The sequence below is a fragment of the Piliocolobus tephrosceles genome, chromosome X (genome assembly GCF_002776525.5).
Source record: "Piliocolobus tephrosceles isolate RC106 chromosome X, ASM277652v3, whole genome shotgun sequence".
Classification (NCBI taxonomy): domain Eukaryota; kingdom Metazoa; phylum Chordata; class Mammalia; order Primates; family Cercopithecidae; genus Piliocolobus; species Piliocolobus tephrosceles.
In genome coordinates this window covers 27,258,922-27,284,588 of record NC_045455.1, presented here as the reverse complement: position 1 = coordinate 27,284,588, position 25,667 = coordinate 27,258,922, and positions in this window count along the sequence as shown.

Here is a 25,667-nt window from a genome sequence, read left to right as displayed (position 1 = left end):
GGAATACTATGCAGCCATAAAAAAGGATGAGTTTGCGTCCTTTGTAGAGACATGGATGCAGCTGGAAACCATCATTCTTAGCAAATTATCACAAGAAGAGAAAACCAAACACCGCATGTTCTCACTCATAGGTGGGAACTGAACAATGAGCTCACTTGGACTCGGGAAGGGGAACATCACACACTGGGGCCTATCATGGGGAGGGGGGAGGGGGGAGGGATTGCATTGGGGAGTTATACCTGATATAAATGATGAATTGATGGGTGCTGACGAGTTGATGGGTGCAGCACACCAACATGGCACATGTATACATATGTAACCTGCACGTTATGCACATGTACCCTAGAACTTAAAGTATAATAAAAAAAAAAAAAAAAGAAAATGCAGGGAGACAATAAAATAAAATGTAAAATATATGGATTAGAAATACAGAAATAAAAATAAAAATACTGGGAAAAAAAAAAAGAGAATATAAGTTAAGTGTTCTCACATTGTTAGTGCCACTTGATGACTTGGAGAAACAAACTCTGATCATATCTTGAAGATACAAAAGGCTAAGGCAATTTTTTAAGATGTAACTGAAGCTCAGATAAGATGTGGTAACTCTATGTAGGACCACATAAGGAAGCCACTTCAGGGCTTTAAACAGAGAAAGAGCAAGTTCTGAAACATATTTCACTACATATCCTTTTGGATTATGTCTGAAGAATGGATTGAAGATGTAATAATAGAAACAGAGACATTAAATCGGAGGCCATTTTACTAATGAATGGGAGGGATGATGATGACTCAGACCAGGGTGTTATTCATATGTCACAAAAAGTGATTCAAATATGTGTATTCTTGAAATCTGGTCAACAGGATTTGCTCATCTACAGAATGTAGGGTGTACAACAAAAAACATGTCAAGAATAACTCCAAGTATTTTATGAATAATGGGAGTAACACAATTAATACAAAGATGGTGCAGCACTGAGCGGGGATAGACAGAGGTTTAGTGTCATGTTTGAGATGTGCATGAGACATTCAAGCAAAGGTGTCAGGTAGGCAATTGTAGGTATGAGGATGGAATTTATAAGAGATCTCTGATATAGAGACATGATTTGGGTTTTTTTGTCATTTATTTAAAGCAATAATACAAGAGGAAATCACCAAAGGATGAGCCTAGACCAAGAAGGGTACTACAAACTGGGTCTGAAGCACGGTGAATAGTGGAAGAAGAAGAGCAAAACATAAAACCTGTTTCAGAGAATGAGTGACAAGTTTTGTTGGGTCAAATACAGCGACTGCTCATGTGTAACTGCTATTGATTCCATGTTTGTATCCCTCCAAAATTTATATGTTCAAGTTCTAACCCCCAGTATGACGGCATTTGTAGGTAGGGCTTTTGAAAGCTAAAGCCCTCATTATGGAATTAAAGTCCTTAAAAACAGGGAAGAGACAAGAGATCTTTCTTCACTATATGAGGATGCAGTGAGTAGATGGATGTTTGTATACTAAGAAGTTGACCTTCACCAAGGATCCACTCAGGTTGCCACACAGATCTCAGACTCCTAGCCTCCAGAACTGTGAGTATTTTTGTTGTTTATGGCATTTAGTTTATTTTTGTTGTTTAAGGCATTTAGTCTATTCTATGCTGTTATAGCAGATTGAACTAATGCTGTGACATAAACAAAAACAGTTTAGGTATTGTGGATGGAAAATTATGATGGGATAAATGTCTAAAAGGTTATCTTTGTTAGATTCCTTTGTATCTGTGGCCTAGTAAATAAAGAATATTGAACATTTCTTCAATTGTTAATTCATGCTACTACAGGCCTTAAGATTAATTCTTTCTATGGGAAATGCATAGTTCTAAGTTGTTGATGGCTAGGGAAACAGGACTTTGGATGTTTGTCAGAGAACTGCTTTTAGTAAATTATAATTTAGACAGCCTTTTAAAAATATAAATCATACAAACCACTCAGTGAATACAAATGGACCATGAAGCATTGCCTTGGCTTGTTTGGTCTGTTGTAACAATTCCATTAACTGGACTGGGTAGTTTATAAACAACAGAAATTTATTGATCACAGTTCTAGAGGCTGGGAAGTCTAAGATCACTTACAGATTGGGAGTCTGGTGAGGGGCCACTTTGTAGTTCATAGATGGCACCTTCTTAATGTGTCTTCTTATGGTAAAAAGGGCAAATGAGCTCCCTTTGGCCTATTTTATAAGGATATTAATGCCATTCATGGTGATATTAGTCTCATGAACTAATCATATCCCAAAAGGCCTCACCTCCTAATAACATATGAATTTTGAAATTCATATGAATGAAACCCATTCATTTGTTGAAATCCTGGATTTCAACATATAAATTTTGTAGAGACACAAACATTCAGACCATAGTAAGCATCATGTTAAATATTTCTCTCAAGTCATTTGGTTATAGAAAGATGTCACTGTTTCAAATAAGATGAAAACAGTACTATACCTAAATGAAAGATGCAGCAGTTGTATGAAATGGTTGGCGATAAAATTAGAAAAAAAATAAAAAGTGAGAAAGATTTTAAGAATAAACACATAAAGACAATTGACATGTTCATCCAACTCCAGAGAAACAGGTGCTCTGTCTTGTCAAATTGGGCTTTCAAGGCCAGGCACATCACTAAAGGCAAGACTGGTAGAAATTCAAATTTCCTAAGTTCATTTTTCTGACTCTACTCATTATAATCAAACCCTTGACCATTTGTCTCCTCAAGGAGCCGGGATGAAATAAAAGAATTTACAGCCAGAACAACATGGTCATGTGGCGTATATAGATTTATTTCTCATTTATATTAATAATATTTTTGTTTTAGCTTCACGTATTATTCTTCTGAACTTTTTCTTTTCAGTTTAGTTGCCTTATGTATCACAAATGCCTTGATATAGCAGGTAATATAGGAAATCTTAATTTATGGAGGCATACTAAACTTTTAAGAAGTAATGTTCTTTTAACCTGGTTTAAATAGTTAAGAGCGATTATGCCAAAGTAACAAGAAGCCCAGAGGAAGAAAACAAACTAGATTTCCTGTGGAATAATGGTCAAAATAAGAGTTAACAGTAAAATGGCTTCCAATAAGCAAAATGAGGAAATGATCTAAGGTTTTTTAATCCGAGTTCTCAACTACAGGTGATCTTACCTTCAGGGTACATTTAGCAAAATCCGGAGATATTTTTGATTGTCATAACTGACCAGTGGGTACTTGATTATCGTGTATAGAGGCAAGGGGATGTGGCCATTCTCCCAAGCACAAAATACCTCTGCACAATGAAGGATCATCCAATGCAAAATGCCACTAATGCTGAGGTTGAAATACTGACATATAGGTAACCCTACCCCTGTTCCTTATCTTTTACCTGCTCATCACTTTAATAAAGCAAGAATTGCTTAAAAATCTCTTTAATATCATATGACATAAAATGATAAAGATATAATATGATATGATATGAAGTGATGTACTGGGTTGAATAGAGTCCTCCAAAAAATCTTGTTCAGTGGAAGTTTGTGAATATGACTCTTTGAAAATAGGGTCTTTGCAGATGTAACAAAGTTAAGATGATATAATATTGAATTATAGTGGGCCCTAAATTCACCACCTAAAGTCCTTATAAAGAGAGAGTGACTAGAGAGAAAGACAGAAACGTAGAGATACAAGGGAAGGAGACAGAGAAGAATGAGATCCCTTTGACAATAAAGGCAGAGATTAGAATGATACCAGTTGAAGCCAAGGAACACCTAGGATTGCGAGCCATTCCCACAAGTTAGCAAGAATCAAGGAAGGATCTCTCCCTAGAGACTTCAGAGAGATTATGGCCCAGTCGAAATATGATAGAAAACTTCTAAAATCCAGAATGTTGAGATAATTAATTTGTTTTGTTTTAAACAACCAGGTTTGTGGTACTTGGTTTTGACATTCCCAGGAAATTAACACGTGTGCTCTGGATATGATATGCTATGATATGATGTGATATAACATAATTACATTGTATATGTAATGGCCAGATTTCTTGATGTTGAGTATAAGGGAAACAAAATTCCATGATTCTTGTCTCCAGAGTAGGCTAAAATGTAGATTGAGCCGGGCGCGGTGGCTCAAGCCTGTAATCCCAGCACTTTGGGAGGCCGAGACGGGCGGATCACGAGGTCAGGAGATCGAGACCATCCTGGCTAACACGGTGAAACCCCATCTCTACTAAAAATACAAAAAAACTAGCCGGGCGAGGTGGCGGGCGCCTGTAGTCCCAGCTACTCCGGAGGCTGAGGCAGGAGAATGGCGGAAACCCGGGAGGCGGAGCTTGCAGTGAGCTGAGATCCGGCCACTGCACTCCAGCCCCGGCAGCAGGGCAAGACTCCCTCTCAAAAAAAAATAAATAAATAAAATAAAATAAAATAAAATGTAGATTGAATGGTAAGTATTTTGCTAAGTGAAGACATAAATATTCTTTATAAAACTTCCCCAAACATCAGTAGTGTTATCATTTGGCATTCAGAATACTAATCTTTTAAAAAAGAAAGCATCCCCAGTAAATAGAGGATTACAGAGACCAATTTGAATTTATTTTCTGCAAAAAAATCAACATATAGAACGACTCAATCTTTGTAAAAATTCTACTCATATCTTAAGAGAAAGGTGATCCATATTTTATGCTTTTTGAAGGTGTACTTCCTGTCTGAGTAAATATAATATGTCCAAATTTGTTTACATTATACTAAGAATTTTAAAAGAGAGATTGGTATTTTGTTTAGTTGTAAAATATTTAAATATTCAACAATAAGACTCAGTAAGGTATAGTTACGTGCTGTGCTTCAAATGATTGCCATTAAATTATATGTAAGTCCTGTAGCAGGAAAAGTTGGTTATATAATTTCATAATCACTGTTAATCCAATGCAAAGAAATTTAAAGTAGTGTTAAATTCAGACCAAACAAGAATAGGAATGTTTCTTATCTAATGCCTACATGTTATTAAAGAAATGCATTGGAAAAATGAAATATTTATTCAAATAGTTTTTCTGCATCATAAAATTTTAAAGTCCTTAAAGTGGTTATTTGAATTCTACTGCACAAATTGGATGTTATTCACACTACATTGGAATTACAGATATGATTTCCATTTTTAGAATAACTTAGTTTTTTATTAGTTACTTAAATATTATTAAGTAGCTATATTTATTTTTAATATTGATGAGTTAGATGATCCTATGTAAAAATTACACTACAATGAAAATCTGAAATAATTGCTGATTTAAATAGAATAGCATGAATATATTCACTACATTAATTTTGTTTTCCTTTTTAATGACTATATTTAGTTCTAAATGACTGATTTTTAAAAAAAAGTTCTTCAGTTTGTAAATACACTACCCCACAGAAGATTTATTATTTTTACCCTGAATAAAGCAACAATGGAGCATATACATTGATGTATTTAAAATAATGTTTTTAATCTTCAGATGGCTCATAGTTAAATATATTATACATTCTTGAAAATATTGTTTATTGATTTACATATAAGGAACTTCATAGTAATTTAAAAATGCAATCTCAAGGGGTATGTGTGTTTATTATTCTACATTCTAGTGTTCATTTTTCCACGCAAATAAAACTGGAAAACGTCTGACTTGTCTGGTGTCATTAGCAGCAAACGGTACGTAAACTTTCACTCTTCAACCACACAGACTGCTTAAACCGTCTCATATTTTTGAACATGAAAAAGGACTGGAAGCTCAAAGATAGAGATGATAGTCCTCTGGGATATCTAAATGTTAAATATCATGTTATGGAATAATTTAGAAAATATTGCAAAAGTTATCTCATGCTATGAGGCAGCAAAACTGAGGTGCAGTGCTTTTAACATTTTATTCAACCTAACGAAACTAACCAAACTATTTCTGTATCAGTTTATTAAAATCATGTCACTATACTTGGAGGAAATTGATGCTTTCTAAATTAAAATAAAAGTAAATGAAGAGTTTTCTTAGATTTATGTTTGCACTTCAGCATTTGGTTTCCTTTGAACACCCCAGTAACTGTATTCTTAAGTCACTGCTCATATCTACACCTTGATTACTCAAGATAGCCTCAGTCCTTTTAACAGTGCCTGGCACATTACCAGTCAATAAACATATGTTGAGTGAATAAGCTCAGGACGAAAGTTGTGATAATTTTATAATACCTTAAATATATAATGAACAAAGATAAATCTGGAATAATAACTATTGCAATACCTATGGCAGCATAAGTCTAGAACATGTTTAAAATATAGAAAGAAAATAAGAACATATTCATGGGTGAGTTAAACTATAACTCAATTAAGCTCTGGCTAGTTATGTTTAAAGACAAAAGTGTTAACAACTTGTTGCATATTTTAACAATAAAGTTAAAATATTATTATTTAGTAATATTAACAAGAAGTAAAACTAACAAAAAGCCCTCTGAGCTACAGAGGCAAATATTCTAAAATTTGAAGTAGTTTCAATAACAAAACAAAGTTTTGAGGAAATAATAATATAACTGGTAATACTCATAATTGAAAAAAAGAAAATTATGAAATAATTCTGAAAATTACAAAACAAAATCACAAAATAGAGAGAATAAAAATTATAGAAAAATAATAAAATGTTTGTTTAATAAATGCTCATAAATCAAAAGATATAATCAAAATTGGAGTCTGCACAGTATGTTGGAAGATGGTCTTCATTATCCAATTGTGAAATGGATATTACAGTTGATTTTCAGGTATAAAACAACATTATATTATTTAGGAAAATGAGTACAAAAATGTACTTTTAAAATTATACCTAACTGTTAAAAATACACCTCATTATGAGATTCAGTGGAAGAAAAAATTGTTTTAACTGTTAATAGTAATTTAGTTATATGAAGCATTGAAATTTGTTGGTATGTTATACCAAGTTTAAAATAAACTTCTAAATAAAATCTCACTTTATCTAAAAATAAACTTATTTAATATAAATATATTTACATATTTATGATTATATTTATATTATCTATCATTGATATTTAAATTTATTCACCGGTAATAATATTTAGACAATATCATAGCATTGTTTACATTTGGGTTATTATTTGATACAATTGCTTACTGATGTTCTATTAAGAAAGCAGAAGATATTTTCTTCACAAAGAAATGTAGAAGAATACATTTGGGAAATGACACGTGCTTTAAAGACATGTTGGATCATAGAATTTTATTGCATATTCCTGTATTGACAATTTACACATTTTAGTACAAGATGTTATATACATCCTATGGTAATTATGCTACAACTATGTGTACATTTCAGAGAGATTAATATTAGCCATTTGTCATATATCTATTAAGACATGCTAATTTTCACAAAAGAACATGAACCTCATGCAGAAACATATCTTACAAGAAGCACTGTTGATCAATTGGCCAAGTCAAACTACATTCCCAATGAAATTCCATAGAACTTACTAATTTTTGAAGTCCATTTAACAGTTACTATAAAACACATACTATATACAGCATATTCCATTGTATGAATGCCAATGCAAAATACAGAATTCAGTTGTTCACCAACTGAACATTTGAGTGGTGATGGATATATTCATGATAAAATATAATGCATATTTTATTTTAATCAGTTCTTACTTATATAGAATACTATCAGCCTCTGCTTTCGGTAAGATGAAGGAGATGCTCATATTCTTCTGCTATTTTATACACAAGTATGTTAAATATAATAATAGTTACGATTTTATTTGTTGTTAGAGAGCCTAAAGACAATATGCAAATCCACTAAAGAAAGGAGCAAAGCTCTTTAAGTCCAAAGAATAAAATAAATTCTGAAGCTTTTAGATACTAAGGGGCATAAATAGATGATCATGGTCTAGAAATTTAGTACCACGGTCTATGTCAAGTGGGAACTAGGTTCAAGATGATGTTATGTATATTGATTTCCAAAGCAATCTTACCTCTCGGGAAAATAATGAATTAGGAGAAAGAAATTCCACCATAAAGGCTGAACAGTCAGAGAAATGTTCTGCTTCATCTCTAGCTCTGGGTATTTAAAAAATGCCTCCCTTGAGAATATATTACTACTGTCAAGAGTCTCACATGATTTGATTATTGAATCTCAAGTTATCTCAGACCACATGCTTTTTGAAACAACATGAGAATAGGTCTAAATATTGTGAGGCAACTGACAGAAGTAAACACAATTCCTTCCAGAAGAAATGCTCAGTCAACATGTCTCAAAAGATTTCTATAGATACAATTCCCAAAAATACGAAGTTGTAAGAATAAGTAGCTACAATTTTTAAATGCACAATTTTTTTTTCAAATTGTTGCATATCTCCGAAACATTTTCCCATAAATGTATTGAAACAAATGTATGTATAAGAGGACCCATACAGTCCAAAACTATTTTAGGGGTCAACTGTACATTGTATGACCATTACTGAATTAATAATTATTATTGTATCCTTTTGACTTTTAAATTATATAGGAAATTAAAAAAGAAGTTACAATAAAAAATACAATAATACTGGCTTTTACTTTTACCTGTGTACAAGTGGAGCTCTTTATGTTTTTATATTGCTTAGAGTTATTACATAGTGTCCTTTTATTTCAGCCTAAAATATTTTAGCATTTCTTGTAGTGTAGGTCTACCAATGTTAACTCTTTCAGTTTTTATTTTTTTATTATCTTTTTTAATGGGGAATGCTTTGGAAACTGAAGGGTTAATTTGATCAACTCTGCCTGCCCTGCTTGCTTTAGATTGCTTGCTTGTTGTTATTACTTTTTTCTTTTTTCCATGATGCCGAAGACTAAAGTAGCTGAAGCTTTCACTGTTTAAAACTGAAACTTAAATTTCACTGGTCACTTTATAGATAACAGTCATAGGTCACCATGTTGTCAGTTGTCTTTCAGGAACTTGGTCCAACTACTAGCCACTTCAAACTGGTTGAGACCATGCACCTTTCCACTGGGTTTGCACAAGGTGGCCTTTTGACATTGGAGGGCCAAAAACTTCACCTTAAGATCATGCTAATGTTGCCATTTCATGGAAATATTTCCTTTGAAATGTCATGAACTCTGACTATGCTTGGGTAGAACAAACCTGTTACTTTATTTTTCTCGGCTGCCAATTATCTTTCCCCACACCACTTGCCTACCACATAGGCATTCCTAAGTCTTATCTTCTGGGGGTGGATTTGAGAGCTGTTTTCCTGCCTCCTCACTCAGTGGTTTTGTGAATAAATCTCTTTTGCAAAACCCATGTCACAGTAGTTGATTTACTGTATATGGGCAGAGCAGACTTGGACCTGGATGGTAATGCTTTAATGTTTCATTTATTTTTGAAGGCTATTTTTGGAGGATGTAGAATTCTTGGTTGACAGTTATCTCTATTAGCCCATAAAAAAAGAGTCATCCTACTCCCTATGGCCTCCATGGTTTCTGATGAAAAATCTGCTTCTTAGATTACTTATGAATCTTGTTGTGTGTCCTTTGAATAGAGTGAATTTTTTCTCTTGCTTCTTTCAATAACTTTTATCTTTGTTTTTTGACAATTAGACTATAATGTATCTCAGTGTGGATTGCTTTGAATTTACACTTTGAATAATTTTCTCAAAGTGTAGATATTTTTCTTTTGTCAGATTTGGGAAGTTTTTTTATTGTCATTTCTTCAAGTGTTTTTTTTTTTTTTTTTCCTGCTCCTTTCTTTCTTCCTGCCCTCTGGAATTCCACTATGCATATGTTGTTGTACTTGGTGATATCTGTTATCTCTCTTATCTCTGTTCTTTCTCCTTCATTCACTTTTTTTACTTTTTCTCACGGTGCATAACTTCAATTTACCTATTTTCAAATTTACTGCTATGTTTTATGTCCTCAAATTTGCTGTTGAACCTGTCCAGTGAGTTTTTCATTTTAATTATTATTCTTTTATTTCCAAAATTTTTGTTGTCCCTTTTTATGTATTTATCATAATTTCGTTTATATTTTCTTTTCTTCTAATACTATCTTCTGGTTTTATTTAACTCTCGAACCTATTTAAGATAACAGATTTAATGTCTTTGTCTAGAAAGTTCAACGACTGCTTTTTGAAGGTACATTCTCTATTAATTTTTTCTCTAACTGGGTCATATGTTCTTGTTTATTCTCATGCTTTGCATTTTTTATTAAAAACTGGAGATTTTGAATATTATAATGGGATAATTTGGATATTATATTATTGCCCATCTTTGCTGTGGGCTGTAGCTTTTTGTTTGTTTAGTGACCTTTATAAACTCTTTTTGTAGTTTTTTCCTTCATGTTTGGTCCCAGAAATTTATGCTCCTTTAGCTTGTGTTCAGCTAATGTTTTGACAGAGATTTTCTTGAATCTCTGCCAGGAACCAAAGAAAGAAAAAAAAGAGAGAGAAAAAAGAAAAAGGAAAGAAGTAAACAAAACCTTCCAGTCTTTGCTGATTAATTCTGTGCTGGGCATTTCTTTAACACTTATCCAGACTATTAATTGTATCTTCATATCTTATCTTTATTTTCTGCTTGCACTGAATCTATGTGATAGCCGGAAATGAAACTTAAGTATTTTTATGCATATTCTAATCATAGCTCCTACCCTGGGCAAGCATGTGACTTTCTAGATTCCCCAGTATGCATACAAACTTTTGAATGCTAGTTTCCCAAAAATACTCTTTGTTTCTAGGATTTCTTCCTATACTTTAGGTGCACTATTTTTGTGCCTCAACTATAATATTTTGCCCCAGGCAACAGCAGTTGATTAGCTTGCCTTAAAATGTTTTCAAGTAATGCCTGCCGCTTTTATAATTGGAGTGGATACTGAGTTAGGATAATCAAAGATGACTGTCTTGCATTAGTCCTTCAAGAAGTCGCCAGGCACGCTAGAACAGACAAATGCAATTCTTTCAGTGTAAGTTCTGCTGTACAGAACCAGGGACTGGCATTCCACAATGGAAACATGCTGTCATCATCTTCAAGGTAATTGCTGAGCAAAAGAAGAAGGTGGAGAAAAAGCAGGTAAAATGCCTAAGTTTTTCTTCCATATTAAGCTTTTTCTTGATTCAGCATTCGTTTGGTTGCTGTAAAATTTTGACTGTTCTTCACAATTATAACACACTTTATTCTGACACTTTTAGGCTCACTTTTGGATTATTCTTTGAAGGGAAAAGACCTTAGAGCTATCTATTCTACCATTTTCACTAACATCATTATTTCATGTCTCTAGTTTTGGTGTTATATTTTAAATGTAATATAACTGTATATTTTGTAGATATATTTAAGTTTAATTTGGGAATGTTTTTATACTGGTAAATTTAGCACACAAAGAGTAATTAAGTCACATATTAATACTTATTTCTAGAAATATGCTTGCATTTTCCATTTACCATTCATGAATTATTTATTTTTATGAGTTAAATTATATGAATAAATTATATTTTATTATAGTGTTATCAATTCTTATGTAATAAATTATCACAAAATTATCATTTACTGCAAGTCACATTATTGTTTCTTAGTTGCTGTGGGCCAGATGCTTTGGCATGGCTTTGCTGGGTCTTCTGACACTATCTCTCAAAACTGTAATCCAAGTGATGACCAAATTGTATTTTCAACTGGAGGTTTGACGAAGAAAGAATCTTCTTCCAAAACCATCTAGTTCACTAGTGCAATTCATTTTCTTGCAGTAGGAAAACTGTGGGCCCTGGCTTATTTCTGACTGTTGGATTAAACTGCTGTCACCTCCTGGAAGTTGTCTGCAGTTCCTTGCCATGTAGGCTTTGCTCAGAATACCTAGTCTTTTTTTTTTTTTTTTTCATTCAGTTTATTAATCTGTTGGGACCGCCATAACAAAATATTATAGATTGCATGGCTTAAACAACAGAAAAAAAATATATATATATATACACGTAAGCTTTGGAGGGTAGAGATCCCAGATCAATATCTGGCAGGGTGAGGACTCACTTCCTGACATGAAGATGGCTGCTTTCTCTCAGCGTACTCACTTGGTCTTTCCCTGCTGAACGTGCACAAGGAAGTGTTGCGTTGGGGAGACAGAAAGCGCTCTTTGATGTCTCTTCTTATGAAAACATTAGTCCTATCAGATTAGGGTCATGCCCTTTTACTTCATTCAATCTTAATTACTTCCTAGAGCCCTCACCTCTAAATATAGCCACACTAGGGCTTAATAAAACTTCAACATATACATTTTGGAGGGTATATATATTCAGTTCATAACATTACACCCCTCGCTCTCCAAAAATTATGTTTCTCTTACATGTAAAATACATTTATTTCATCCAAATAGTCCCACAAGTCTCAACACATTTTAGTATTAACTTTCCAACTTTAAAGTCTAAAGTCTCATCTAAATTTTACTATATCAGACATGCATGAGACTTGAACTATGATTTATCTTCAGATGACATTCCTCTTAAAATGTAAACCTATGAAACCAGAGAAATCATGTGCTTCTAAAACACAGTGTTGGTACAGGCAGAGAACAGTAATTCCTGTCCTAAAAAGGACAAATCAGAAGGAAAGAGGGGGTAATATTTCCCAACCAAGTCCAAAACCTAGCAAGGCAAATTCCATTAGATCTTAGGGCTACAGATGTCTCGTCTTTCATTTGATGTGCTGTCCTCAAGGACCACAGGGGTAGCAGAGTCTTCCACACAGCTCTGCAAGGCAGTTCATCTCCAAATACAGCCACACTGGTGGTTAGAAATTCCACCTACAAATTCTAGGGGATCAAAAATATTGAGTCTAAAACATACAGCCTGCAAGGAGAATCTCTAGAGTGAGTTTCCTAGCAAGACAAAGTCTTAAACAACATGATGTAATCATGGGCATGGCATCCCATCACGTTTGCCTTATTTTGTTTGTCAGAAGCAAGTCAAAGGGCCCAGACACACTCAAGGGTAGAGATTTCAGATACATTTGAACACCAGAGGAAAGGATCACAATGACCATTTAAAGTCTATCTACTAGAGTTTAAAAATCATGATTTTTAATTTTAATTTTTTCAAGTAGTTATCTCTAATTAAGATCCAAATTTAATGTGTAACTCTTCTAAACATTCCTTTTCATTTTAATCTTTTCTGTGCCTGGAGTTTATTTTGTCTTTTAAATTCTACTTTGTTTAGCTGACTATTTTTCCTTCATTACTTAATTGGTTCTTAAGAGGTTTATCCAACATTACAGTCTTTTTACTAAATATTTACTTATTTTTATTTCTCATTTAAATATGTGTAGCCTTCTCTTTCAAGAGTTTATTTTTGTTTATGTTTTTGTTTTTTTGGTATTTCTACCAAAAATCTTTACAAAGATAGACTTTAGTAAACTTTTTAAAACTTTATGCTGGAGAACATATGCATTTGGTGTTCATGTTTTAATAATAAATTGGTAAGACGTGCATTTGTAATTCAAAATTTTTTTTTATCAAAACTTGGAAAATAGTGCTTATTTTTTGGTCTTCTTGTCAGTTCTTTGACTATTTATCTTAATTTGACATTGTTTACCTTGTAAGAATCTATTATAAACTTCAATAACTTTTGTAAAGAACTATTTCTTTGCTGACATTATTATAGTACTATGTGTGAATTTTAACTATTCTGTTTGAAATTTTGGGATTCCTTTCAACCAGAATTCTTTTATGTTTCTATTATTCTTTGCAATTCTCCATATTAATATTTGATTTTCTCTGTTCTTCTTATACACCTAGACTTTCTTAACAATAATACATCTTTATATCTAATAATTTTATTTCATGCCATCCCTTTGTCATGTGCTTTCTGCAAGAGTTTCTTTAATAAATTTTGAGTGCAATTCATATTATTAAAAAGTATTAGTTTTGTTATTCCCTCATCTATTGAATTATTTATTTACTTCACTTTTTTTTTTTTAACCTAATATTGTTAGCCAAGTGTCAGAGATTCAGTCTAGGTCCTGCTGCTTGCCACACAGAAAGCCAGCCACTGGAACAATAAGTTTTGCCAGGGAAGCAGGCTTTAATGGTGTGCTGCAGTTGAGGAGATGGGAGACCAGTCTCAAATCCACCTCTCTGAGTAGAATCAGGGGTTTATATAGCAGGAAAAAATGTAGCCACATGTAGGAAAACAGGAATTAGGGAGGGATAAGGAAAAGGTATTGGTAAACAGGAAGCCGGTGGTGGGTTAGACAATCATGACTGGTGAGGGGTCTGGTTTTTCATTACCCAGATGCAGTAATCTGGTGTACTTTAGGTCTGTGATACTATTTGGGAGGACTGAAGGTTACTTTCCTGAGAAAGTAACTCAGATAAGACAATCATAACTTTCACAAGTTTAAAGACTGAGAGGTCAATTTCCACGTTTATTCCAAAGAAATCATGAACATCAATTCTACGGGAGAGGTGGGCCAGTTTCAATATTTCCACAGTCTTCTTTATTACTAGTTCTTCCTGCTTCATGATGTAATCATGCCGTACCATCCATTTGGGGTGTTATAGTTAATTTAATATTTTCATATATTTGTACTGTCACAGTGCCCTGGTTAATCTGCTACAGATACTCACTCTTATATATTCTTCTTATTTATGATGCTATTATGTTTATATTTATTTATTTATTTTTTATTTATTTATTTTTTGAGATGGAGGTTCGCTCTTGTTGCCCAGGCTGGAGTGCAACAGCACAATTTCGGCTCACTGCAACTTCCGCCTCCCAGGTTCAAGTGATTCTCCTGCCTCAGCCTCCCTAGTAGCTGGGATTACAGGCATGTGCCACCACACCCGGCTGATTTTGTATTTTTAGTAAAGACAGGGTTTCTCCATGTTGGTCGGGCTAGTCTCAAACACCTGACCTCAGGTGATCTGCCCACCTCAGCCTCCCAAAGTGCTGGGATTACAGACGTGAGCCACCGCGACTGGCCTATTATGTTTATTTTTCAACTTGTTTATTCCTGAAGGTACCAAATATTTAGCTTGTAAGGTATTCGAGGTAGAAGAAGCAAGGCTTAATGCTTGGTATTTGTAGAGTTTGGAGTAGGGAAAGCATTCTCCATCGTAGAGGACAAAGTACCAGGGTTGAGTTTGGCTACCCAGATAATAAATTTTCTTTTTAGAAAATTCTGAACCTCAAGAAAACCATCTTTACCTGTTTCATTAAGTATTCTCCTTGTTTGTTCTTAGTGCAAAATGGAAGGTGGGGATGCTGTTGCTATCAGCTCTTTACTCTCCCTTCGATGTGACAATCTGACATCTCACACTGACATAACAGCTTTCTCAAAGCATTGCAACAGATAAAATAAAGCCCACTTCAAAGCTCTTTCTGTCCAGACCTCATACTTAACATTACGCCCGTCAAAATATTTGTTGAATATTTTGTCCCTAGCCTTTCTTCACAATAAGTTAGTTCCTCAAATCTGTAAAAAGTTCACCATTACATCGAGAAAGATTTCATCAATATTATGTTTGATTATTTTTTATTGGTGTTCCGAAAAGTTTTTTTTTTTGTTTTTTGTTTTTTTTTTTTTTTTAATTTTGGCAGTGTTATCCATTCCTAAATACTTGATTTTTTTTTTTTAGCCTTTGGTTTCATAAGGGTCATACTTTACTTTCCTTATTTTCTTTTAGTTTCCTGAATATGTTTTTGAGTTTTCTTTGTACATTTATCTTCCTCTCAACTATTATATTTGTTAATACGCTACCGAAAGCCATTAGGTATTTATTTTATCTATAAAATTGTTATGCTACTGTAGTAGCAATAAGCTCCACTACAGAAAAAAGCCTCTGTTTCCTACATTGATTTGGAATAACATGCCTGTTATACATAAAATTACCATATGTCACAGGTTTGTTTTGAGACTCTTTTCTCTTCCATGCATTTATTTATCTATGTTTCTGCCCAAACAACGGAGTATTAGTCATTTTGTTTTATAGTAAATCTCTATATCTGGTAGAATAATTTCTTTTTCCACAGTGTTCTTTATCATCAAGAATGTCTTGGGTTTTCTTCATCTTTTGAAATACATTTTACTTTATTTATTTATAAGAAAAAATGCTGAAATTTTTATTAACAATGCACTGAATGTATTAATAATTGTGCATATAATTATAGATTTACATATTGATTCTTCTAATTCATAACCATAGTGTACATTCCTATTAATTTGTCTTCTTAAAAATCTCTCAATAAAGGCTCATAATGGTTATTATAATTGCCCATAGTTTATTTTTATGTTACTACATAATTTCATAACGCAAATATTACAAAGTGTGGGTAGGACTATTGTCTCAACACCATGCTGTCAAGTTGCTTTGCCTACTTTTGCACCCCAGACAGAAACCAATATAATGCAAATTTCTTGCTTGAGATTCCCTGATCAATGCAGGTCTTGTGTATCAAGAGTAGGAATTTGTACTTTTGTAATATGTAGTAATACTTTATGAGAAGTTTCTCCCATTTTTAAATTTGTTATGGTTGTTCTGTTCTAATCAGCAGCAACTCAATTTGATTGTGGGTAGGGTAGGATGATCTATTTCTGCTTTGCTATTATCCAGAGGGTGTGCAGAGATTTGAGATATCTGCATAATATGGTTATAGACTCCCTATTTGGGGAAGTTTTCTGGTTTTGACTTTTTCCTCCTAACTCTGAAACTTTTTGAATCCTAACTCTTAGTGTATGGTAACAAAAAGATGCCATCTAATTAAAAAAAAAAAATGTGATGCCTTAATACTCTACTTAACTTCGTGAATTCAGGCTTTTATCCATAGCTTTGTATGAATATTTCCAATTGTTTAAATCTCTTCAATATTTTAAGCTATTTGTTTTAAAATTTCTCAGGAATACTTTTTTTTAAAACTTCAGGTTTGATCTAAGTAATCTGAGCTACTGTCATTAGAATTAGAAGTTCCTAAAATATATTTTTCACATTGCCAGTAGAATGATCATTCTATACACAAACCGTATAATACAAACTTGTCTTAAAACCTTTAATAGCTCCTTGTGAATGTCACTGCTTTTAAAATTTTGTATTGAAAATTAAAATGTTATAATGTGATGCCTAAGAACTAGGCTATTTCTCACTCTAATCTTCATACAACTGATCCTGAAACACATTTTGGAATGTATTATGTTACCCTTACTTCTGGTCTTTGAGCATAACGTTATTTTTGCATAGAGTCTTCTCCTGCTCCATCTTTTGTTTTTCCTATCTTGGATTTATCCTTTTGACCTCAGCTTAAAGATAATTTATAACTTTGGTGAGATAGGACATACCGTAATAGCTAAACATAACAAGCTGTATACCAAATATTTGAACTTGTCTAAGCCTTCATAACTGAATTATAATGCCAATTTACCTAACATTTTGTTTCATGGATCAAATTGAATAATGTACTCTGTCCTATAGTAAATATGCAATGAAGGCTAATTACCATTATTTTTCGCTGTTTTTATTTTCACACACGCCCAACATCCAACTGCAACCTTATGAGACTGAGTGGCGCAAAAATCTATGGTTTTATATTTCCTTTTCTAGTTGCATATAAGACACTGAGGTTTTTGATTAACCATTGGATTCTTTTATTAGAGTTTAAGACCTTTAAGGTAGAAACCCTGCCTTTCCCACACGTGTATTCATTATGCCTCATATAGAAGTACAGCTAGTACATATTGGAAGTGGGGGCAGGGAGGGAGAACATCAGGAAGAATAGCTCATGGAAGCTGGGATTAATACCTAGGAAATGGGATGATCTGTGCGGCAAACCACCATGGAACACATTTACCTATATAACAAACCTGCGCATATAGTCCTGAACTTAAAAGTTGGAGAAAACAAAAAGCAAAATATTAAATCCTGCACTTTTATATTTGGGAGAAAAGAAGAGAAATAGAGAATAATTTTCTAATACTGTAGAGGCAGTAAAAGAGAGATTCCAAACTCTTCTCGTACCAACTCTTAGCAAGATGCCAATCTTCAAAGTATGATATATATGTAGAAATAAAAAAATACATACATATTGGTGGGGCATGATGGCTCACACCTGTAATCCCAGCACTACGGGAGGCTGAGGCGGGCAGATCACCTGAGGTCAGGAGTTCGACACCAACCTGGCCAATATGGTGAAACCCCATCTCTACTAAAAATGCAAAAATTAGCTGAGTGTGGTGGCACACGCTTGTAATCTCAGCTACTAGGGAGGTTGAGGCAGGAGAATAGCTTGAACCTGGGAGGTGGAGGTTGCAGTGAGCCAAGGTCACACCACCGCACTCCAGCCTGGATGACAAGAGTGAAACTCAGTCTATACATAGATATAGATATAGATATATGTATGTATATATACACACAACACATTATATATGTATTACATTACACTATAAAAGAATTATATTAAAAATAGAAGATTTTAGATTGAAAGATCATGACATTTTATTGGGAAAAGGTCAAGGTAATTTTGACAGATGAAGTAGGATTGTAGATTGACCTAGCGTAACGTTAGTATAGCTGCCACAGCACTGCCTGAAAGTCGTGCTTCACTGGTGTTCTGTGATGCTTGAAAAACAGACGATAAGCAACTTGACCTAAAATAATGTGTTATTTTCATGAAACCTGAATGATATCACAGTCTGTGCCTATTGATGGCTAAAACCTGTACATTTCTTTTTTCTTTCTTTTCCAAACTAGTGTTGGTCACAATCAATATTTTCTCAAGCAAAATAATTAAATTTTATTAATTTTATTTTCTGTATTTAAAAAACCACAATAAGTGTGTAACATACAATAAGTATTAAGTGTATACCTAATACCTATTGTGTATAATAAATTGTATTACATATACAGTAAGTGTATGTATATAATATAGAATGAGAAATACACTAAAAAGAAAAATATTTTGAAAAAATTTACAATCACCTGTTTAGCCCCTTAATTTGTATCTTCTGAGTTTTTGACCTGTTGTAACCTCATTAATAACTGCAGCATAATTGGGTTCAATGGATTTACTGAAGCTTGAGTGTCCTCAAATATTTAACATTAATAATTTAGCAGCATATACACTAAATCACACAAATCCTACATCATAAGCAAGAGACATTTTAAGACAAAGATGTGCAAGAGACATTTTAAGACAAAGATGTTGAACAGTATCATTATTTAACATACAAGTTAATAGAGGTTTTATAATTTATGACAAAATCAGCTTCATATTTCTCAGGAGAGGAGAACTTAGAAAAAGACAAGTGTTCTGAAATTTCCTGAAATTCCCATCTGGAAATAGAAAAGATTTGACTTTCAGAAAACCATCTCAAGTAATATTATTTCAGGGAGTGGTGTAAAGTCAGAAAAAATCAGTGTGAGGTTTTCAAGTAGAACACTTTAGTTAGTATTGAAAACATTTATATTAGAATATTAATATATGAAGTTGAAATGGTAGTTTGAAAACTGACAGTGAAAAACCTACAAAGCAAATTATTATTTTTCTTTGAGAAAATGAATTTTGAAAACTGAAGTGTTTTGGCCAGTACTATGACATGGTGAAAGGGAAATTTTGGAAGATTATATAGCAACAGTTAAAATGATTGATTTTGGTAGAGAATAAACTGGAAGCACAGGGACCGATAATGGGATCATTGCATTTTCCTTATGCTGCTAACACTACTGCTACTTGCTTAGAAGCTGCTTAATATCAACCTCAAAATGGAAATTTACTTGTCATAGCATATGCCAGCAGAATATTGAATAAAAGAGAACATGTATATCCCAGTCCTAATTTAGAGTGTCTGTCTTTGAAATAAACAGTTTGAACTTTTCTTGAGTTTTTATGTGAAATAAATTCAGAGTAATGATAGATTTTTCTAAGAAATTTCTGACTACTGAAGAATTGAATATAGCAGAACAGACAAAGGTGTCAACGTAATACCTTCCATTTCAAACACTACACAGGACAGATGAAGGAAGTATAGATACTGATATACTTTGAAGAAGAATAATAGTGTTTCTAGGGAAGTTGGAAGAGAAATATTAGCATGAGATGACTAATAATACTACAGTGAGAAATAAAATAAATATAGCATTTACCATTGTCTGCCTATAAATGTTTAGAGATAATTGATAGAGAAAATATGAGATTTATAACATTTTAAAACATTTGATACAAATTGTTTAGATAAAGATATTTGACTATTTCATTTAAGGTTTTCACTATATTACAGGTCAAAAATATATGAAAAGCTATGTCAAAACTCAAAGCTTAACAAAAGTTTTTAAATTGACCTCTTCACCACTTTCATAGAACCAAAAATTCACATATGTAAGCAACCACCCTCTGAACCTAATTCAAATGATTAAGTTATATTTTAGTAATTTGCAAATGAGATATACAAGCTAGTTTAATAAAGTCAGACACAAACAAAAGTCAAATTGCAGAATTTTTTTTTTTTTTTAACCAAGGGAAGCTTGTCTACTGAGAGGAATTTAGGAAAGGTAGAATGAAACAGAGATGACAGATTTGGGAGAGAGGAACAAGGAGAGTAGAGACAAGAGCATAGAAGCAGATGTGACCATGAGATTCTCAAAAGATGAGCTGCTTGGTGATAAACTTCTTCCAGTGGAGATAAAGTATATTTATTGTAATCTTATTCTATGGCATTCTCCAAATGCATTGTGATTACAGGCACACACACACTTCTGCCAACTAGTTTTTGGCTGTTACAAGAAAATTACTTAAATCTGTGGCTCTCAGCACAACTGTAAAATGAGCACAGAAACATGGTTTTGTGAGAAATAAGATAGTTTTTGTTAAATCAGCTAAAAGTAATTTAACTGTGTTAATACTATTTATTATGTATACATCCATTGTATATATTTATATACACATATACACACATGAATAAAAATAACTTGCCTTTTGAGCTAATTTGAAATGAGTTTCTCTTTTAAAAGCAATCCTGCCTCAAATATATAGCAATGCTTTGAAGGATATTTACTAGCAATAGATTCTTATTGACTATATTATCATTTCATGGGAGCTGGAAGTTAGGATTCCTCCACTGCAGCATGAGAAGATGGTAGAATGTATAGCATTATAAAATACCACAGCTGGTGTGATTATTGCTTATACCTTGAATATTAATTCACATGCCCACTGACTTTGGAAAACTTCCACTGACTTTAGAAAATGTACAGCCAAATATGTGTATATCAGAAGACAGGTAGTAGTTTTAAAGAATGTAAAACATAAGAGCAAATGTTCATACTATCTTTCATGGAAGGAGACATGGGCAAGTATAGTGAATGTATCCCTCAGATGTGAATATCCTGTCTTTTGTTACTTAGTCATTTAAGATTTCTGCAATCCAGGGAGAGACTAAAACATTCATGTTGCCAAAATCAGCTACTGAATTTTCAGCATTGCCAGTGGTTTTAATGCCCTGATTGTAAAATACCAGAAATCTAACATCTGTAATAGAGTGTTCATAGAATTGGGGAATCTAATTACAAATAAATTCTTGGAAAAAGTTTGTTATCAGATACTTACAAAGGGAGATTGAGAATAAAGGCTGTGCTACTTAGTCGCTACTCATACCAAGTTTTGGTATTCCCTTTACACTCTGTGAACTGGTTTAGAGAAGACAGAAAGTAAAAGAGTCTGTGGTAACTAGATAACTAAGTAACAGATGCCTCACAGAGAGTCCTTAAAGATCTGCAGCATAAAATTCAGACAATCTAGAAAACAGTGATGAAAGAGTTAGTGAAACTTGTATGAAATCAATTTGTTGAGAGCTAAAACAACATTGAAAATCGGCCCTCTGAAGTTGTTCAGAATTTTTATCACTAAAAATAAACAAAACCCAAAAAGGTTTGGTGAGTATCAAGCAGTCCATGCTTGACTCAAATCAAAAGGTCAGGTATCTCACTTCTTCAGTAAGCTCCACAATTTAATTCAAAAAATGCTGGCATCTGCTTAATATCACAAGCCCAGTCTATCTTTAAATAGGAGGAATTCATTAAAAAATCATTGAAAATATTTTCCAGACCCCATAAAAAGTAATCATATTTAGATACATAGGAGAGAAAATGTGTTATAGTCTAAGACTGACAGAATTTACACAGATGAAATCTGACAGTAATTAGCTTTCCTGGTTTTTCCTATTTTACAATTAACGCTTTTGTTAAAATAGCTAATTTTATATTAATGTTGTTAACTATATATACAAACACCCATTGGACTTCTTCATCACTAGAAATTATAAAGATGATTAATCCTGTTCATATAATAATAACTGTATAAAGTATATATTGACTTTTTCTAGACATTATATTGGATATCCAATGTGGTGTTCAAGTATCCAGTTCTACATCTCCAAGGAAGTTATCTTATTCTCATCCAATGTGGCTAGAACTTGGTGTTTTTACTAACCATGTCCTCTTGTATCTCGGTTTTTAAAAGATTTATTTTTTCCATGTGCTAGTTTGTAATACAATTACTTCTTGAGCCTTTAGGTCACATATGATTATTTCTGCATGTTTATTTCATTTCATTTACCTCGAGTGAAGTGTATTTGTATAAAGATGTTGCTTATTACTTGAAACAGCCTTCAAATTTCAAATGTTTTTTCTTTTTTATACTGAGCCTATTGTATCTCTATTCTCTTTGGAAATCTCTGTTCTTCTAGTACCCTGACAGAACAGTCTTTTGAGATGAGAGCAGAGAATGTTCATCATTCTTCTAGACAAATGAAAATTTTATCCATTCTTTTAGCAATGACTCTGTAAAACTTTAACTTGTCAACAATTGGTGAACATAATTAATTTTAATGGATTTGTTGCAGAATAGATTCTCGGATGCTTTATATAAATCATTCATGGCACAACACATTTTTCAGTAAATTGAATACTCCCTGTGTTTGACTGTTTTAAAAAGGAAAAGAAAAAAAGGAGAGGGAGAGAAGAAAGTTAATGAAAGGGAAGAAAAAATGAAGAGAAAATGGAAAGCGAAGGAAAGGGGAGGGGAGGGAGGGGGAGGGTAGGAAGGTCGTAGGTGGGTAGGAGGAGAAGGGAGGGAAGGGGAGGGAGAAGGGAGAAAGAGAGGGGAGGGAAGGGGACAGGGGAAGAGGAAAGAAAAGGAAGAGAATACAATAAGGAAAAGAGATTGCGGGTATTATTTAGGCCCTCCTTGGGTAACTGCTGACCTGCCATTGCTTTTTGACTCGTGGAAGATGTAACCTGAGCACTGGAGCTTAGATGGAACACGTATTTGCCAGCAGTCTTGGGCAGAAGATGTTCTCTCTATGGGTAATTGCTGACCTATAGTTGTCTCTTGACCTGGGGAAGAACTATCAAAAGCACATGGGTTGTGTGGGGAAGCTGACTAGCTGACTAGGGATTCAAGCCTGAAAAACACATGGGCAGTGTTTCCTGCAGCATGATGTTGCCTACTTGAAGGCACCATGATGTGTAGTGTCTTTATTGGCCAGAATACAGAACAACCACTAAAATCCAGCTGTTTCTAATTGATCCCAGGTGGCCTAGCCCTGCCGGCGGTTCCAGTGTTCACTGTGGAAGAAGACAAGAGTGAACCTCTTGTGAGGGGTCCCAAAATGGTGGCAAAACTGAAAGTCTGCCTCCAACTCACTTTTTTCAGTATAGAAACAGTGGATTTAGGGGAATTATCTGTGTGTGGCACTGTGCAAGCTTGGGGCAAGAGAGGCACCATAAACAAAACAAAACCAAAAACCATATTTCATACCTTTCAATGGTGGCTTTCCTCTACTCTATAATCCAAGGGGAAGCTTAAGAAAATAACAATGAGATACCATCTCACACCAGTTAGAATGGCAATCATTAAAAAGTCAGGAAACAACAAGTGCTGGAGAGGATGTGGAGAAATAGGAACACTTTTACACTGTTGGTGGGACTGTAAACTAGTTCAACCATTGTGGAAGACAGTGTGGCGATTCCTCAAGGATCTAGAACTAGAAATACCATTTGACTCAGCCATCCCATTACTGGGTATATACTCAAAGGATTATAAATCATGCTGCTATAAAGACACATGCACACGTATGTTTATTGCGGCACTATTCACAATAGCAAAGACTTGGAATCAACCTAAATGTCCATCAGTGACAGACTGGATTAAGAAAATGTGGCACATATACACCATGGAATACTATGCAGCCATAAAAAAGGATGAGTTTGTGTCCTTTGTAGGGACATGGATGCAGCTGGAAACCATCATTCTCAGCAAACTATCGCAAGAACAGAAAACCAAACACGGCATGTTCTCACTCATAGGTGGGAACTGAACAATGAGATCACTTGGACTCGGGAAGGGGAACATCACACCCCGGGGCCTATCATGGGGAGGGGGGAGGGGGGAGGGATTGCATTGGGAGTTATACCTGATGTAAATGACGAATTGATGGGTGCTGCCGAGTTGATGGGTGCAGCACACCAACATGGCACAAGTATACATATGTAACAAACCTGCACGTTATGCACATGTACCCTAGAACTTAAAGTATAATAATAATAATAATAATAATAATAATAATAATAATAATAAAAAGTAGGGAAAATTGTGAAGGACTAAGATCATCTAAACTTATGTAGGGCTAATACCATAATATTTCAAATTTAGTGTGGTTATTGGGCATGAAAAAAGCTGGAAGATTCTGTCAATATTTGGTTTACCATGACAATAACGTGTAGTCAAAAACTTAACTAGCCATGCTCAGACCATAGATTTTTTAGTGATTAAAGTAGTTTTTCCCTCTGAAAAAAAAAAAAAAAAGTAAAGAAGATAACAAGCATGGTTTTAATTCATGGTATTAATAAAGGTTCTGTGACTATTAGGTGGTTTATGTATTAAAATATATAAGAACACAAGCTATTACAATAACAGCCTTACAACTCCAGTGTAGAATGCACTAAACAATTCATTAAAACTTCTGAATGTTTTGGGCTAAGTTATAAATTTCTATGAATGGCCACTTTAATTTGTTGAATTTAATAGTTATTTGGTATTTAGAATTATTTTGTCTATTAAATCAGATTATTGAACTATTTTACAAAAGAGAGTACTTATCTATTAAATGTATTTAAAATATTAAAAATGGCTTAAAAATATTTTAGTCTGTGACACAAAAAGTTATTCTGATAATCCTAGAAATAATTGGCAAGATTATTTTAGGGCAATCAATGAGATTATTTTGCAAGATCAACTTAACATTTAATAAACATCAAGGGTTCCAAATAACAATTTTGAACTTATAACCTTATATTTTAAATAACAATTGTGAAAACAAAATAAAAGATTAAAAGTATTTCTGTATAAAAACAGGCATGGAAGTCAAAAAAATACAAAAAACAAGCAAATGAACTAATAATAGCTCTTAGATAAACTTTAGTCTTTAGTGTTTTAGTGCTTCTATAACCCCGAATCCTCGTATTTCTCATAAAGGCCAATAAGTAGTGTCCTATTTTTTTTTTTGAAGCCTCACCATTCCCCATTTAAATTTTCTTTTCATCTTTCAAATGATCTTATACCTCTAGATTTTTGATTCTCAGTTTTTTCCCATGACTTGAAAACAGTTGGAAATGTCATTAAAACGTGTTTAACCTTCTTAGCTTGACTGCTTTTCTCCT